The sequence below is a fragment of the Polypterus senegalus genome, chromosome 3 (genome assembly GCF_016835505.1).
Source record: "Polypterus senegalus isolate Bchr_013 chromosome 3, ASM1683550v1, whole genome shotgun sequence".
Lineage (NCBI taxonomy): Eukaryota > Metazoa > Chordata > Cladistia > Polypteriformes > Polypteridae > Polypterus > Polypterus senegalus.
The window spans coordinates 52,083,377-52,100,238 of record NC_053156.1 but is presented as its reverse complement, the minus strand read 5'-3'; the positions used below and the strand labels follow the sequence as shown (position 1 = coordinate 52,100,238).

General features: G+C 38.3%; 1 protein-coding gene across 5 annotated transcripts in view; it reads right to left on the bottom strand.

The window, feature by feature from the left end:
* kdm6ba (lysine (K)-specific demethylase 6B, a) overlaps positions 1-16,862 on the bottom strand; it is a 392,876-nt gene that overhangs the window by 36,254 nt on the left and 339,760 nt on the right. The window contains exon 1 of one of the 5 annotated variants that reach the window (XM_039747186.1): positions 9,884-10,169. The exons of the other annotated variants lie outside the window; for them this stretch is intronic. The gene's annotated coding sequence lies outside the window, so the exon portion shown is untranslated. Of the gene's footprint in view, positions 1-9,883; positions 10,170-16,862 lie in introns of those variants that run through there. 5 annotated transcript variants of the gene reach the window in all.

Below are 16,862 nucleotides of genomic sequence, written 5' to 3'. Positions count from 1 at the left end.
ACCTATTGTTAGTCGATCTATTCAGATTCCTGTTAGTAGTGTGCTCACCACAGCCTCCTGGCCTATTTCAAGTAATGCCCACCTACAGAAAACCTCAAAGCACAATGCTGCTTCCAGGAAGTATTCATAGGCCTTTTTTTTTGGTAAGGTAGGCGTGTTATTGTGTTCATTTGAATGTCATGGGTAATGTGTTTTCAGATCACATGAATACTCTTCTGCAGTAAAGTATCTACATTTGATCCACAATGGCATGCCAGCTGCCAGGCAACATAACTCTTGAATTAAACCTAAGGTTTAACACTGAATATGTCTCTGCACAGTTACCACCACAAAACTGAGAAACAGCCAATAATATCAGAACAGTTTTTTCAGGTGAAAATGCTTAAACCTCTTCATTAGGGTTCAAGGTCCTCTTGCTGAAATGCCACTGCCAACACTAAGCAATAACCCTTTCCCTGTAAACTGATCAAAAAGCAACTTCCAAGGTAAGTGGCAATCTTCCCCCAACACAAAATAACCACAAATGCAGTCTGTCCCCTTGATAATGAATTTGGTTTCTCCTAGCAACTAGTTGCCATGGCACCAAGTCTAATGCAGCAAGAGGCCAAGCTGAAGCACCTCGATAAAACTGTTGGGATTCAGAGCATGCTTATCAATGTCTGCTTTGTGGACACCATGACCTACTTAATATTTATTTTAAAAAAAGGGGGGGGGGGGAGAAAAAATGCAGTGAAGCTATGTCAGCCATCTGGGGACCATTTGCCAATGTACAGCACAAAGTAATTGTGAAGCACCTCAGAATTATAACACCTATCTGCAGAATCTTTTCTTAAATTGTTGCTTAAATAAAATGCAATACAAATCACTATTCCAAACATTATTAAGTCTGGTAGCAATTTTTATAATGAAGGACGTTTAATGTATAACCACTCTCAGGAGGCTTTAACAGCAAAGGACACAGAATGAAAATTTAACCTGGATATACAACCTGGTATACATATCAAATGAAGAAGGGCGTGTGGATTGGCAATATAAAATAATAAGTGCCAGAAAAGCGCATATATAAAGGTTTTCAGAAATAAACGAACTGTATAATTGTGTACTATGTACTTGTGCCTTGCTATAGAGCATCCAGCAGTCAACAGGTTTCACCATCAGGCAAGCCAAGGATCATTCCAACAGCAAACCACCAAAGGAGAAAGAAACCATTACTACCAATGACACCACACCTTTTTCATGAGAAAGTGGAAATAAACGCAAATTACAGAAGTCAAAACCTCCAAAAGAAATACTTCAGAATTTACAAGTGGATAAAAGAAAATGCTTCCCCAGACACAAGAGGGCAGAAAACTCAATTCATATCACAGATCTAAGAATCTCTAGAAAGAATGAGTCTGACCCATGGTGTGCTGGCAAAAGATGGGGAAACCTTCAGGCTGTACAGTAGCTTCACATGGTTCATAGCCAGAATACGTAGGGAGCTTGACATTTCTATAAAAATAAGGTACTGTGTTTTTTTTGGCAAGACTAAATCTGGGAGAGTCACTAAGTGAACAAACTGGCAAACAACCACACCAGAGAGGCAGAGACTGAGACAGAGCCAGTCCTAGGAAGACCTAGAGCAGCCAGAGGGTTTTGAGATGTTTTCTTTTTGTATTTTGTGAATATTCAGCATAATTGACATCCATTTGGTTTTAATCTGGATTTGGAGTGAAACTATGAAGGCACTCTCTCTCTTCAAACAAAATGCTGAGTTAATGAATGCACACTATCTAAACAGTACATGTCACCTCCTTAGATAGTGGGTCACACTAAACTGGCCGAGCACATACAATGGTAGGTATGAACATTAGTATGTTCTGTGATGGACCACCATCTTGGTCATAATGGCTTCTTGAACCAACTGCTTTCAGAATTGACTCCAGCCTTATGCAGTCATTATTAACAGAAGAACAAAAAGGTACTTCAGACAAAACGGGATGACAGAAGTGTGCATGGGTGAATACTCTGTATAAAGATTTTTTTTTTTAATTTATAAATATATTTGCAAATAATTTTAGAAAACAAGTACAAAGTAAAAGGTAACCTTTACCATTAGTATAAAGGAAAATGATAAAGCACCAGCACACACTGATGTCTATTCTGGACGCTGATAGTATAGAGTTTAAGATACACATGTTAAAAATACTTGTTCCTGTCACAGTTTAAACAAGAAAAAATAAATAAAATGCAAAACTAGCACACACTAAAATGCTACATAGCCTCATCAGCAACAAAAAAAAAAAAAAATAAAATCTTTCTCGTACAGTTTTTTATTGTGCTTGTGTTATTTGTGCATTAAAATTATGCATACTTGATCTGCATTTTTAGGACACCCATTCAATATATCATTTAAGCTACGGAGTCCAATCTAGGGTAGGGGGAAATCAAAGCCCCAACTACACTCATGGGTATGATACTGGATGATCACAAGAAGTCTTGAAGGCTCAATTCCCATCACTGTATAATATTTGAAACTTTTAACTCACTCTGGATGAGAGGGTCAGCTAAATGAAAACTGTTAACGGTAAAAAGAAAGGTATGCATTAAATTTGTGCGCGAGTCCCTAATGTTGTGCACTTAATGGAACAACCCAACATTCTACAAAATACATAGTGATATGTTTTGCAGTAAGATGGCATTGTGCAAGCCTAGAACTGTTGCCTTATGAAGTGTCCGAGTTTGAATGCAGTTCCAGATCGCTATCTGGATGTGCAAATGTGTTGTCTTTGCACCTCATGTGCAGGGCTATTTCCTGCCTTGTGCTCCAAGGTTGCTGGGATTGGCTGCTGTTCCCCATTATCCTGAGCTGAATTACATGGGCTTGAAAACATTATGTAATTTAAACTTTGCAAAAAAACCGAAGATGTCAAAAAAGAATCCACAGACAACACAAAAAATCACATTAGCAAGAAACTGGACCAGGTGGCATGTATATCAATAAGAATTTTGTTACTCCCTGTAACAGAGTATTACATCATCTGTGATTTCCATCCATCCATCCATTATCCAACCTGTTATATCCTAACTACGGGGTCATGGGGGTCTGCTGGAGCCAATCCCAGCCAACACAGAGTGCAAGGCAGCAAACAAACCCGGCAGGGCGCCAGCCCACCGCAGGACACACACACATGGGACAATTTAGAATCGTCAATGCACCTCACCTGCATTTCTTTGTGATTCCATACAGTTAAATAACAAACAAAAGTAAAAGAAAACAGAAAACTTTGCTGCGTAAAAAGTTCCTTTTGGTAGAGCAGCAAGTTGGAATAGAACATTTCAGAACTGAGAAATCATTCTTTCAAATGAAATATTTATTGAAGATAGCTAGCCAGCTGCTATAATTTCCTTTCTTTGATGTACATTCAGAATTTCCTGAGGGCTATTCTTAATCTACTGTAATATATGTGAATGAATATAATATTTCAGCACGTGTATGACCCAAAAAAAAAATTATGGTAAGCCAACAAAAATGGTAAACAAGAAGAAGAAAAAAAGCAATTGGTTTAAAAGCCAGACTTCAAGTTAAACAAATGAAATTTGAAAGCATTCACTAACTATAAATGGAAAATGATAAATGTGCAAGTGGAATAACAAGAGTCCTGTCAGCCATGGATGAATCTAATCAATAGGCCATTAGTGTGATTTCAAGGCCCCAACTATCCACATGCCACCCACCACAGCATTTAGAACTGAAGTATGTTGACACAATCAACCACTCAAATTTTGCAGAAATGATCCTGGTGTTCTGTTTATTCATTTACTGCCTGTGTACAAAATATCAACTACACAATTTCTAGAAATTAGTGTCTGATCATGGATGAGTTTAAGGTCAGATATTTGAGCAGAGGTAAGGCAACTGCTCCAGGCTAAGAGAACTATGCAAAAGCCTAGATGAGATAGTCCAAACATGCTGAATCATCTAAACCATAAAGGGTGAGGCAATGATCGGAGAGTATGATAGAACTAAAATGTGTTCCATCTCAGAAGTTTACATAAAATTATATTAAAGCATGGCTAAAGCCTGACTGACTGACTCATCTTAAACTCTTAATGTTTTATTATCTAGCTTTGTATTAGATTGCAATATGACAAGTGCTACATAAACACTACTTGAATGAAAAAATACAAGATCAATAATAGCAAGTTGTTAACCACCATGCAACAGAGGAGAAAACACCCCACCTTAAGCTGAATACAGATAGTGCCACTAGAGACTCTTCTGCACACATGTCTCACCAAAGGAAAAACAGAAATTAAAGTTAAAGAGAATCACACTGGAGAAAAAAAAGAGGAGGGGACACTAGCCCTTTCAGTAGTCACAGGGAAGAAGTAAAAAAGGATAGCTACTGTTGTGGGAGTGATTTAGGCAAAGAGGTGGTAAACAAGAACAATCAAGTTCAGTGCTACCTTCGATAGTTTTCATTTTTCACACTTCTGTCACAATTGTTTGTGAAAGTTACTGGTAACCTAACATTCCCAAGAGCTGCAAACCTGCTAGTGAAATAGTCTTGTTAATAAAGATGCAGAGTCAACACAGAGTATTCTGCTGTGCTGACTTTCACATCAGTGTCACAGACATTGTTGGCAGGTGCACTGAAACAGCCAGTGTCACAAAGAAGTTAAGTTTTATTAATGCAGTCAGACAGCTGTCTGCCAAATACCTACAACTACTTTCTCATGATGTTTCAGGTCGAAGTGGTGGTGGGGTGCAGAGAAAAGATGCAGAAAGAGGACCCATCTGAACAATAATATGAACAGTCTGCATAATTAACACATTTAGGCAGTACTCTGCAAACAAGCCCAGGAATAAATAATATGTTAAGCAGCTAACAAAATATCCCTTAGGATACTTCGTATGTAGTAGGGTGCCACAACCTTTAGTTGAAAGTAGTCATCACAGTGTCTCTAAAATATTGCCTACACATTTATTCTCTACTGTTTTGTATACTCGTATACAGGGGACTTTAATTATGACATGTTTTAAAGGCGAAAAATACTTGCATGCATGTTTTTAACCAAGGTCAGATTGTAGCAAGCAGTGCAATTCGTGCTGAAATCAAACATCAGAAAGAAAGCGCACTGGAGTGCATGTGAAATGCCAAACAGTACTTCACCTCTTTTTAATATGACAGAAAGATCAGTAATACAGAATTCAGCTGGAGCTACAGGACTCACATACTTTAAATGCATTCTGCTCCAGTCACACTTCATGAAAACTTAACAAGCCCCATTCTATTCCTCTACACTGCTCCCTACTCCATAATTTCCTGCCAGTGGTGTTTTTATCTATACAGTTACATCTACCAACACAAAACTGCAATTACAAACTATTTATGGTCAAATGACATGGAGCCTCCAAGAAGTAATGATGAGCAAATAACGAGCATTATAAAAAAAAAAATTACAACTACAACTGAAGAGCCTACCGAATGTGCAACATTTCTGCCAAGATAAAAGTGTAATGCTCATGATTTTTGACATAGTTAAAACAAAAATAACAGGATAATAAAAAAAAAAAGGTAAAAGAGCCTGTCATTTTGTTCATGGAGTCCTAATTAACTATAGTAAATCTGATCAAATAAATATGTGATTTTTCACAAATGTAGGAAGTGCTCAAATGAAAGGCTTTGCTTGTCTTCTATTAAAAAAAAAACAAAACTACGCTTGTGACCTGCATGTGATTAAGAAAAACCAGAAGCTTTGTTAGGAGGAAACAGCACAGAAACTTTTGATGTTTGTCAAGAGATCCCGGAATATATTAAAAAAAGAACACTTCAACAAATTCTAATACAAGAAGTGAAGTCATCAGAGTGACAACCTCTCATAAAAAAGAAACAAGTACAAATAAACTAGTGCTCCTCCTACTTCTCTTATTTACTTCAAATCGACCGTAAACTTCATAATAGGAAGTTGCAAAAGGTACTCCAGGAAATTACTACAATCAAGATTCTTAGTTGCCGAGTTAAACACAATGAAGCAAAAAGCAAAAAACAAGGCTATATCTTTTAGTATACAAGACTATCCGAAAATTATTAAATAAGAGTATATGCTAATGCTAATATTCTTTCAAAATATCTCCAGCCAGGATTAACTGTTGATTAATGCTGTCCAAAAATTTTTGAAGTGCTCACATTCAAACCATTACCTCTGTTAGTAGCATTTACATACCCTTCCTAGGATAGTTTGGCCTTAATGGTTATATGTACAGTAAAACTTTATCTTACACTCAACATTTTTTTGGGTGAAAAACTCTGGTTTTATGTGAATTACTTTAATACTATTTGGACAACAACTTTTACTATGGGGTTGTATCTGTCTAAATATAGTCTCTTGGCACTAATTCAACCTAAGAAAATTATATTTCATATTTTCTGCTCAAAAATTCAAGCTGTTCCATCCATTTGGAAATGTTGGTAGTGATTCTTCTACCAACAAAACATGAACAATATTTCAACATGAAGTTTAAAGAGCATTGGCCTTTAACAGGATGATCACAAGTAACTTTTCTACAGTTCAAGACTTAGGATGTCAGAATATTTACCATGTGAAACTATCACTAACATAGTGAGGTTGCCAGGCATTGCCCACTAAGAAAAAGACCTAACATGCACAGACACAAATCAAGTTGGAAGGATTGTAATTTTCAACTAATCAGGTAATGCCAGGTCTTTCTGTCACAGCAAGTTACCACTATAGCCATTACCAGAAAAAGTGCACGGAAAAATGATGTTTTTGTAACTTATTGAAAGATTTTAAAAACTATGACATCTCATGTATAATCAAATGTGAAATGAGGTTGAAGGGATGGTAACAGAATTAAAAAATGAATGTTTAACAAGCCGAATTTACAGGTCAAAAATGTCTACTATGCTCATCAACATTTACTTTAATTGCTTAAATGAAAGGTTTGATAAAATTTTACATGTGTGTTTGTGAGTGCTGGTACTTTTAGTAAAATCTACTAGAGTACCAAGACTGGTGGAAGCTTATTTGGAAGCACCAATGAACAGGTTTCTTTTGAGGAGGATGCCCATTTGCCTTCATTTATGCAAGACAACAGAGATTAGCAAACTGTTCTCTACATTTTCCATGATAGAAAGTCAGGCACGGATTGCCTCAAGTGAAAAATCTGGTCACCTAACTTGCTCTCCTTTAACAGGACTCTGATGCACATTAGATAATTTTTCAAAAGTAAAACATTAGTTTTGTGAGGCACATCTAGTGTTTTAAGTGTTACTTCACACAGTTTCTGTTACATAATTGAAGAAAAATGGTGTTTGCTTTCTTGTCTGAGCATCTCTTAAATATCCCATTTCTCTTAATGTGAAAACTTCCAATGTACTGAATGTACTGAAAATTATACACACACACACATACATACATACATACACACACACAGGTATACATATACAAAAACACAAACATGCATATATACATACATACATGCACATTTACACAAACATATTACATACATTTACAGATGCCCAATCTTTCATTTAAAATTGAGTTTTATAATGTTAACTATTTAAAATGCAAAAATGCTTCAGATATTAAACATAATAATCACTTTACTATTTGTCTTCTACAAATGATCCCTTTCATCTTACTGCAGTTCTGGTACCTGTTCTAAAAAGGATCCCATTCAAAAAGCCTGTTGACATGGACAGGTGCAATCCAAGGAAATTAACACTGAAAGAGCCAGTAAGTAGTCAATCAGCATTCAATACAACATATTCTATTGAGAATCAAAAGTATTTCAATAAAAAAAATCTAAAAATTTCCATATCTTAAAAGCATTGACTAGGATTCCAGTTGCATGTATCAGTAATGTTGCATATAGTACCAGTAAACTGGTAGCAGAATAAAAAAAAGTGATCCAGTTTCCACCCATTTATTTTCTGAACCCTCTTTAATTAGAGGCCTGTGAGGAGCTAAAAGCCTACCCCAGCACTCTATTTAGTTGGCAGGAAACAGTAATGGACAGGATGCTAGACCAGTCTATATCACGCCTGCTCAAGCAAAAACTCATAAAAGGCAAGTGGTGTGTTGCTAATTATTGAAAACATGTATGTCTTTGAAAAATGGAAGGAAACTGCTCTGTCTAGAGAATGCTGATCTGTAGGGGCATAAATGTGCAAATTCATACAGTTATACCTAGATCTTTGAGGAAGCAGAATTTAGCACTGTGCCAAAAAAAGAAAAAAAAAACTCAACACTTAATTTTAATAGTCAAAGATAAACATGTTCAAATGAGTTGTGGTCAACATATTAGATTCTTGGGGGAATTACACATTTCTGTAGTTTTCACTCTTTGTGTGAATTTGCTATCATTCTGCAAATTATGTTTTTGACAACATGCACTAAATGCCCTAGAAGTACTGGCATTGGCAAAGCCTCAGATATTAATGGTGTACACCAGTAACTCAAAATACTGCAATCATTGCTGTTGCCGAAGTGTCACATATTTACAAATAATTTGCTTTGACTTGCAGATTCTAACAATGCACATCCGAAATAGAAAGAAACCTTTTAGCTGAGAATGGCAAGTCACAAAGAATTCAGTTAGTTCTTAACTTATATTAGTCAAGTCACCTGCCAAGACTTTAAAAACACTGTATGACAACAATAAACCAAAAACGCAAAGCAAACTTGAGGTACAGTATGTCAATACATCATCACAAGTCTCGAATTAACTTGGGCAGGGCTGAGACACTGCTGCAACGATACTTTGCTTTACTGACTACTGGAAATGACAAACGTGGGTGTCTGTTGATCACAAGCCAAGGCACTATATAAAACGCTTTGCACTTCATATGTGCCCAGTGCTAAACCTTTCATTTAAAGCTTTATTAGCTGAAGACGCTTCCCGTAAACTTCGAATACTAGACGTTTCAAACGCCTCGTCTGTTTTTCAGCTTTCCACGAAAAATGAAACTCCCTTATCCAAAACTTAGTGGGTAGAAAACCTGACTGAAGATCCGTCACTCACGCATTGCGGGCACCTGCTACTTCATCAATTATCAAGTTGCACGGTTGGTTGCTTAAGAATATGTATCGTTTTGACACAAAGTACATACTGACCAAAATAAAGAACCTTGAATATGTTCGTATTGTCTATTTAGCTGTGTTTTTTAATCAGTAAAGATGTGATTCAGCTCTGCGTCACGACTGTTCTTATTATTGATTCCGCTGTCTAAATAAAGTCCTTGGTCAGAACAAACAGCTCCTTCAAAGAAGAGCCGGTTCATTGACAAGAAAGACGTCGCGCCAGCACCCGGAAGAAACGCCGACGCGTCGAGTCTAGTTGCTCTCGGGACGCGTGCTTCTATTTGGCTACAGACGACCTCACGCACTATTCCTCCGCACATGCGCAGAAGCGCCTACCACCGCGAGCCAATTGCATAATCGTGCAAAACGTCCATTCAGCAGCAGCGGGAGGGCTGCCCAGGCGGCACGGCGACAAAGGCTAAGTGTCAGATTACACGGAGCTGTCTGCTATGCCGAATACGAGGCACATCATTGTTACTAGAACGCTGGGGTCCATAAAGCATCTACTGAACCACACTCACCAAACCTCGATCAACTGCAACCCTTGCCTGTCATCTAAATTCAAACACAATATCAGCAACATTAAGCCGTTTTACCTTTCACGTCTTCATATAGCACAGCAGAAGTGACCGCCTGGTAAACAAAGAAAAATACAAACTGCCCTCAAACTGAAGTGAAGAAAAGCCGGATTTATGAAATGAAGTCTCCCTCTGTTAAACCTCATGCGTGGGATTCTCGAAGTTCAAAAGCGCATAACAAACATCCACTGAAAAAATAAATAATATCCAGTCACCTGTGTGAATATTCCAAGCGGTGGAGTTGGCCACCTGTGCTGTTGGTCCGAGAAAAGGTCCTCTTCAGAATCGTTTACCCCAATCCGACCGCAGACTCGACTCGGTTAAGGCAGCGTATTTCGGCACTGCTCTCACTCCCTTTAAACTGACTTTTAGTTCGACAGACACACTTGCCTGTAGTGTAATATATCAGCGGTGATTCACAAGGGGTGGGGGAGTGATATCAGACTTTTTTTAAGTGTGTATGTGTATTTTTTTTTCTTGAGAGTAATTCTTAACCTGACGTCAAGCACATCCCGCTCCAATGCGCGCCGACGCGATATCTTGCTCACACTACCCGACCCCTCCGCCCGGAATCCCCTGCGTCGCTCGGCCCCGCCCCTCCTCTTTCACGCTCTCTCTTAAGGTGGATCGGCAGTTTGCCATAGATGTGCTGTCTCGCGTATTGTTACCAATATATGAAATTATAATAATCGAAAATCACTCAGTACACTAAAATTAATTTATAGTTTACGGTTAGTATGTAGGTATTCAGTTTGTTTAATATATAATTATAGCTACAATTTATTATTTCTCCTAGCTCGACGGGGACAGATAAGCAACAAACAAGAATATTTAACACTTCAAGGTTAAGATAGGTCATGTCTACAGATGTTTTCTGGATCTGTTATTATGGTATTCGTAATTGCTACAGACATTGAATCAGGAAACCGGTGTATATCGAAGAAGTTGACCCTGCGGCGGTCCTACATATTTGGAGCCCTGAAACTTTAACAGTTATGAGAACCCCTTCACAACCTGCAAAGAGGTCAGGGTAGTAGTGAATTGCTCTATATTATTAATATTTTTCATATGATAGACACCTACATTTTTTAAACAATATAGATTAAAGTTGCTTCTGGGGCCCTTCCAGGATTAGGGGCTATGAGGCTTAAGCTTCATTAGTTTCATAGGAAATCCAGCCCAGATGCGACTATACAGAATTGTAAAATGGAACATTAAACCAAAATAACTCAATGTTTGTATTTTTTTTTCAAGAAAAGATCCAGGAGATCAAGGCTTGAAGAGGGCCAGTATTCACCAGTACACAGTTCTGGCACCTCTTTCAATTTCAAGCTGAGGTACCCTGGTATTCAAAGCTTCAAGGAGGACCCCTAACCTAACTCTCTAATTAAATATCACTATCATAATAACACGAGTACCACCATTAATTTGGTTCTGCTTCAAGCACTGCAGAATATAGTGGGAACTGTGGCAGAACACGTGCAGTAAAGCTAACTTATCAAACCCATTTAATCCAATTCAGGTTCATTGGGCTGAAGCCTACATAATAATAATTAATTTGGTTTATATAGTGTCTTTCTAACCTTCTCAAAGCACTTTACATAGTCAGTGGGGAACCACTTCAATCACCACCTTAGTGTAGAATCCACCTAGATGAAGTGATGGCAGCCACCATTCTTTTGCCAGTACACTCACCGCACATTAACTATTAGGTGGTAAAGTAGTGAGAGAGACAGTCAGTTAGAGATGTTGAATATATAGAGGCCAGAATTGACAAGGCCGTGGTGGGAAATTCAGTGAGGACTCTTTTTGAAAGATGACCAGGGATCTTTTATGACCACAGAGAATCAGGACCTCGGTTTTACACTTCATCCAAAGTACAATTTCTAAGGTGCAGGGTCCCCTGTCATTTCACTGGGGCGTTGGGATTCACACAGACCACAGGGTGGGTTCCCCTTGATTGCCTAACTAACCAACAGGATGTAACTGTAGTACCTACAGCGCCTGTCAAGTATCGCACAGTACATCATGGGACCCTCACAATGTAAAATATGCCAAGACCTCCATTCATTTGAATAATGGCAACGATGGGTGTTTTCAGACTTACATCAGAAGGCATTTTATGATTGATATTGTGGGCATTATGTGAATGTTACCAAAGGTATTGCAGCTGAAGTTAGACCCAATCTCTCATCAACAGCTCTTTCAACAGCAACCCAAGCTTCACTGAGATATTCTCTCATCCAGCTTTTGGCCAGGCCCAAGCATGCTTAGCTTCAGATGGATGACCTGTTCTGAAGTGCAGGTGACATGTCAGTCATGGGGCAAGGTACATCATCACATCACCAATCTCTAATGCATATCTTTGAGGTGTGGAAAGACAACAAACAAAAACCCAAGATGATATATCTATGTGATAGAGGTGCTACCCACTGTTTCTCCCATCAATAAAACTTGTGGGGCTTTCACATGGAAATGACACCATGGTATGGATTTGTATTAGAGAAATTCAAGGAGCTGTCCGCATTTTGGATACCTAAAAGAACTTCTCTCGGAACAGAAGGATAAAGTGTGCACTTCTTTATAAGTGATCATATTGCGTATGTAGAGTGTGACATGGCCAATGTAGAAGAAGAACAAGTGTATGTCTAACTGTTATGTAGTGCACTAAACTGAAAATCAAATACATGGAGATGAAAATGATCCAGTGGATGTACTGTATGTCTTTTACCTAGGGCAAGGAGGCCAGGTGTAAGGAGGACAGGATGTGATGGTCAGAAGAAGAGGTGCACTTGGGTAAAAGTGGAGGGGATGAGGATGACATAGATGAAGACAAAAGAAGAAAATATGAGAAAAATGCATCTCACATTTTACTATGTCATACAGTGAAAAAAGTATAGGGATGTAATCTGGGTCATAACCAGAACATTCCAGATAGCAGAAGATAAATTGGTTGTGTCATTGTGCAGTAGTTAGTAGGGTAGTAGATTTTTAATACATTTAATCAAACTCTTCATGACAATCATGTTGCAAACATCTCATCAAGCTCACTAACTCAACTTTCTTACATCATCTTTAAATGAGGATCCCATGGAGCCAGACCCCGTCATGCCATCATTGCAGACTTGACCACCATAAGGTAGGCATATCTTTGATCTTGCAAGGAGTACAGAACCCAAAGAGAAATTGCAAAATGCATATAAAGTAAATGTTAATATGTATCCAAAGCAATTTCAGGAAGTAATTCTACCTGTTGCACCACCCTGCCACACAGTCTTTGTTTCACAAATTGCTTTTAAAATATAGAATTTTAGGCATTGTGATCTTGTAGATATAGGGGTAGATAGACAAAACAAGATCACAGGTTCAAATCTCACCCAACCTAATCAATGTATATTAGCTTAAATATTATGAGAATGAACTTTGTGTTACAATTTACAGTATATACAACAAACCTGGTTAGGCTTGGAAGTCTATATAATGTCAACTTTATGAACAAACTTAACTCAATTATTAGATAAAATGAAGAAAACAGCCAAGTTGTTTCATGTTGATTTCACATACTCAGAAATGGAGCAGATGATGGACACCCAGTTAAAATTCATACAGCAACTTTCACTCTTTCATTGAGCAAATGCTAAGAAGGTGCTTTATGAGTGACCAAAAATATCATTAAAAGAAACAATGCAATAAGCACTGCATGGTTATTTATACACATGATAGATCACAATGAATAAAACAATGATTTGAGCTTAGAAATGTTCCAATGACCTGAATATACACAGTGGTCACCTGGCAGTAAGTGTTCATAAGCCCCACAATAGGCCCAACAAATTCAGGTAGGCCATTAAACAACCTAAAGTTCACGAGACTAAAGGTTTAGTGTGGTCCCCAATCTGAATATTAGCACTAACCCCTGGACTCTACAATTACAATGTATCCACTTATTTTCAATATTCTTTTGTTTTCTAATTTGGAATCTTGACTGATCAGAGACTTATATGTAACAAAATGATAACACAATGCGGGTGAACATCCATAGTGGGGCATTCAGAAAGAACCCAGCTTCTCTTTTTAATTCTCATGCTCATTCATATAGCACCTTGCAAAGTGAATGACATTACAAACGTCTTTACAGTATTAGAACACAATTTAGGCAGGGTAAAGATCATCAGCTGAAAGCATATGGTGGCAGGTAAACAACCAAATTAAAGGCAGGCCAGAGTTACCTAATCAATGACAACAGAGAATGAATTCCAGGATGAAACTCAATAACCCCACCCGAGCACTTTAAAACTTGCCAGCTTATATTCTGATTCCTTAAAGTCAGGATGATTACAATAGAACCTGAAGGACATTCATGCTGTCAAGTCTGATGGCTTTTCAAGTGCACTGCTGCCTCTGTGCATAATGTATGAACACAATCTAATGTGCACAAAGTGGCATATATAGTGCAGCCAACATGTGCTCAAAGGCCACTTTATTAGGCCCGCCTACCCATTAACAACAATAGCCTGCTCTTTCAAACAGCCAATCATGTAGCTTCTCCTTAATATACAGTATACAGCACACAGACCGGACCTTTTTGATTAAGTAAGAGAATTAGCAAGACCGTAATATGATTGTTGGTGTCATACCTAGCTGTTCCAGCATTTCAGGAAACAGCTGTACAGGCTCTAGAGTTTACATACAAAGAATGGTGTAATAAACAAAAACACCTAGTGAGGAACCATTCTGAGAGTGAAAACACCTTATTAAAGACAGAGGTCAGAGGAGAACAGCAAGACTTCTTCAAGTGAATAGATTGGTCACAAATGCTGAAATAACAGCTCTTTACAAAAAAGTAGTGTGCAGAAGGGCATTTTTAAACACACTGTGCATCAGAGTTTGAAGTGGACTTCCTAAAGCAGCAGATACCCATGCTGGGCTCCACTCCTGTCAATTAAGAACTGACAACTGTCAATTAAGACTGACAATGAGGATACAGTAGACATGTATTTATCAAGACTATATGACTTAAGAGTGGAAAAATATTGCCTGATCTAAAAAGATGATACTAGGGTGAGAACTTAGCATAAATATCCTAAGTATATAGATCCAACTTGCCTTATTGGTATTGGTTAGTTTTGTTACAGTAATGGTGTACAGATTGTTTTCTTTGTACACATTTAGGTTTCTTAATACGAAATAAGAATCACTTTAATACTACATTGTACCTATACATTGTTGGTGACCATGTATATCTCTTTATAGCCACAGTCTACCCAGTGTCATGTCACAAAGCCCACATTATCTCAAGCTTGTTCTACGAACATGACAATGACAGACATTGCTCCAGATCTTAGTCCAACAGAGCATCTTTGGTTATGAAATGGAATGGATGGGTCACTGCATGAATGTACAGCTGTACAAATCTGCAAGAACTGTGCAATGCTATTGAGTCAGTATGGATCAAAATCCTTAAGGAAAGTTTCAAGCACCATATTGAACAGCCAGACCTTCCTGGCTGTTAATGGTGGTGAAAGGGGGTCCTTCTCAGTACTAGATAAATGTACCTAATAAAATGGCCACTGAACAAATGAAACAATGTCCAATATTTAACATGAATGACTTGTTAACACACAGGGTCTGGTCAAGCTCAGCAGCACCACAGATACCACTTTTACATAGTCCCACTCAGTTACTGTTAAAAGTGTGAAGTTTTCACCAATGTTTGCCGCTGGTTTCCAAGGTGAAAAGCTTCTGAAATGTTGTAACAACACAGGTTAGGGAAGAAGTTACAACAAGTCAGATCTGTAACTTCAGGAAAAGAATGGACTCTAAGGGGTGGGGCTTGAGATGGGCTGAATTATGAATAGGTGGAATTTAGTGTATCACATGGCACCCTTCCTTTCCTGTGGACTGCCCTAGTTCTGAATAAATAACTACTATTAGAAAATGGTGCGGCACAGTTCACAGGTTACTTAAACAGGCAGTTTCACAACTGAAAGTTTGTACAGCATTTTGGCATGTGATATAGGTAAAAGGTTTATACAAACATCTGAGGCAGTTCAAACACTACCAGTTCAGCCTGATTTGGATGCATATTACTGCTTTAGATGGAATACTTGAGAGTTTACCCTATTGTGACAGTATGTGGCATGAATGACAATGAGAATGTCAGGATAGGTATATGGTTCATTATACAAGGACTATGCCATCAGATTGCTTCTGCTTCTCCAGAATGAAGCAGCTTACTTTGGTTTTTACATTCACAATTCACAGCCCTCTTTGTTAGCGGCCTTATCCATTTCAAAACTCTATTGATTATAACCTTGGATGCCAGGAGATCACACTGTACATACAATCTACATCTCTGCAGTCTGACACTGAGATGTCTTTAATAAAAAACACCAAAACTAATGCTTTCAGCTTGTCTGCTGTGGCACAACAGTGACTACAGCATTCCATGAATATCTCCAGTTTCCAATAGAAGAAGATGGACAGAAGATCTATGTATTCAGAGTAACAATTATGGCCTGTTATCCTGGTGCATGTAATATGCACTGCTATGATAGGCTAGGTCAGATGTACATATTCTTTGGGCTTCATGCAATGTTAAAATCTGGGCATAAGTTTAACTGCTTTATTTAGTAATACTTATTCTGTCACTTCTTCTTTTGGCTGCTCCCGTTAGGGGTTGCCACAGCGGATCATCTTCTCCTATATTTTTCTGTCCACTGCATCTTGTTCTGTTAAATTCATCACCTGCATGTCCTCTCTCACCACATCCAGAAACCTTCTCTTAGGCCTTCCTCTTTTTCTCTTGCCTGGCATCTGTATCCTTAGCATCCTTCTCCCAATATACTCAGCATAGCTCCTCTGCTCATGTCCAAACCAAAGCAATCTCGCCTCTCTGACTTTGTCTCTCAACCGTCCAACTTGAGCTGACCCTCTAATGTAATCATTTCTAATCCTATCAATCCTTGATCTCCAACGTCATCCTGCAGACCACCATCCTATGCTGCTTAACTACACTTTCCCCTGCCACCACTTTGCAGTCTTTAATCTCCTTCAGATTGACTCTTCTGCATAGGATGTAATCTACAGTACCTGTGTGCATCTTCCTCCACTCTAGTACATAACCCTATGTTCCTCCCTCTTCTTAACATACGCATTCACTACAGCCATGTCCATCCTTTTAGTAAAATCCAC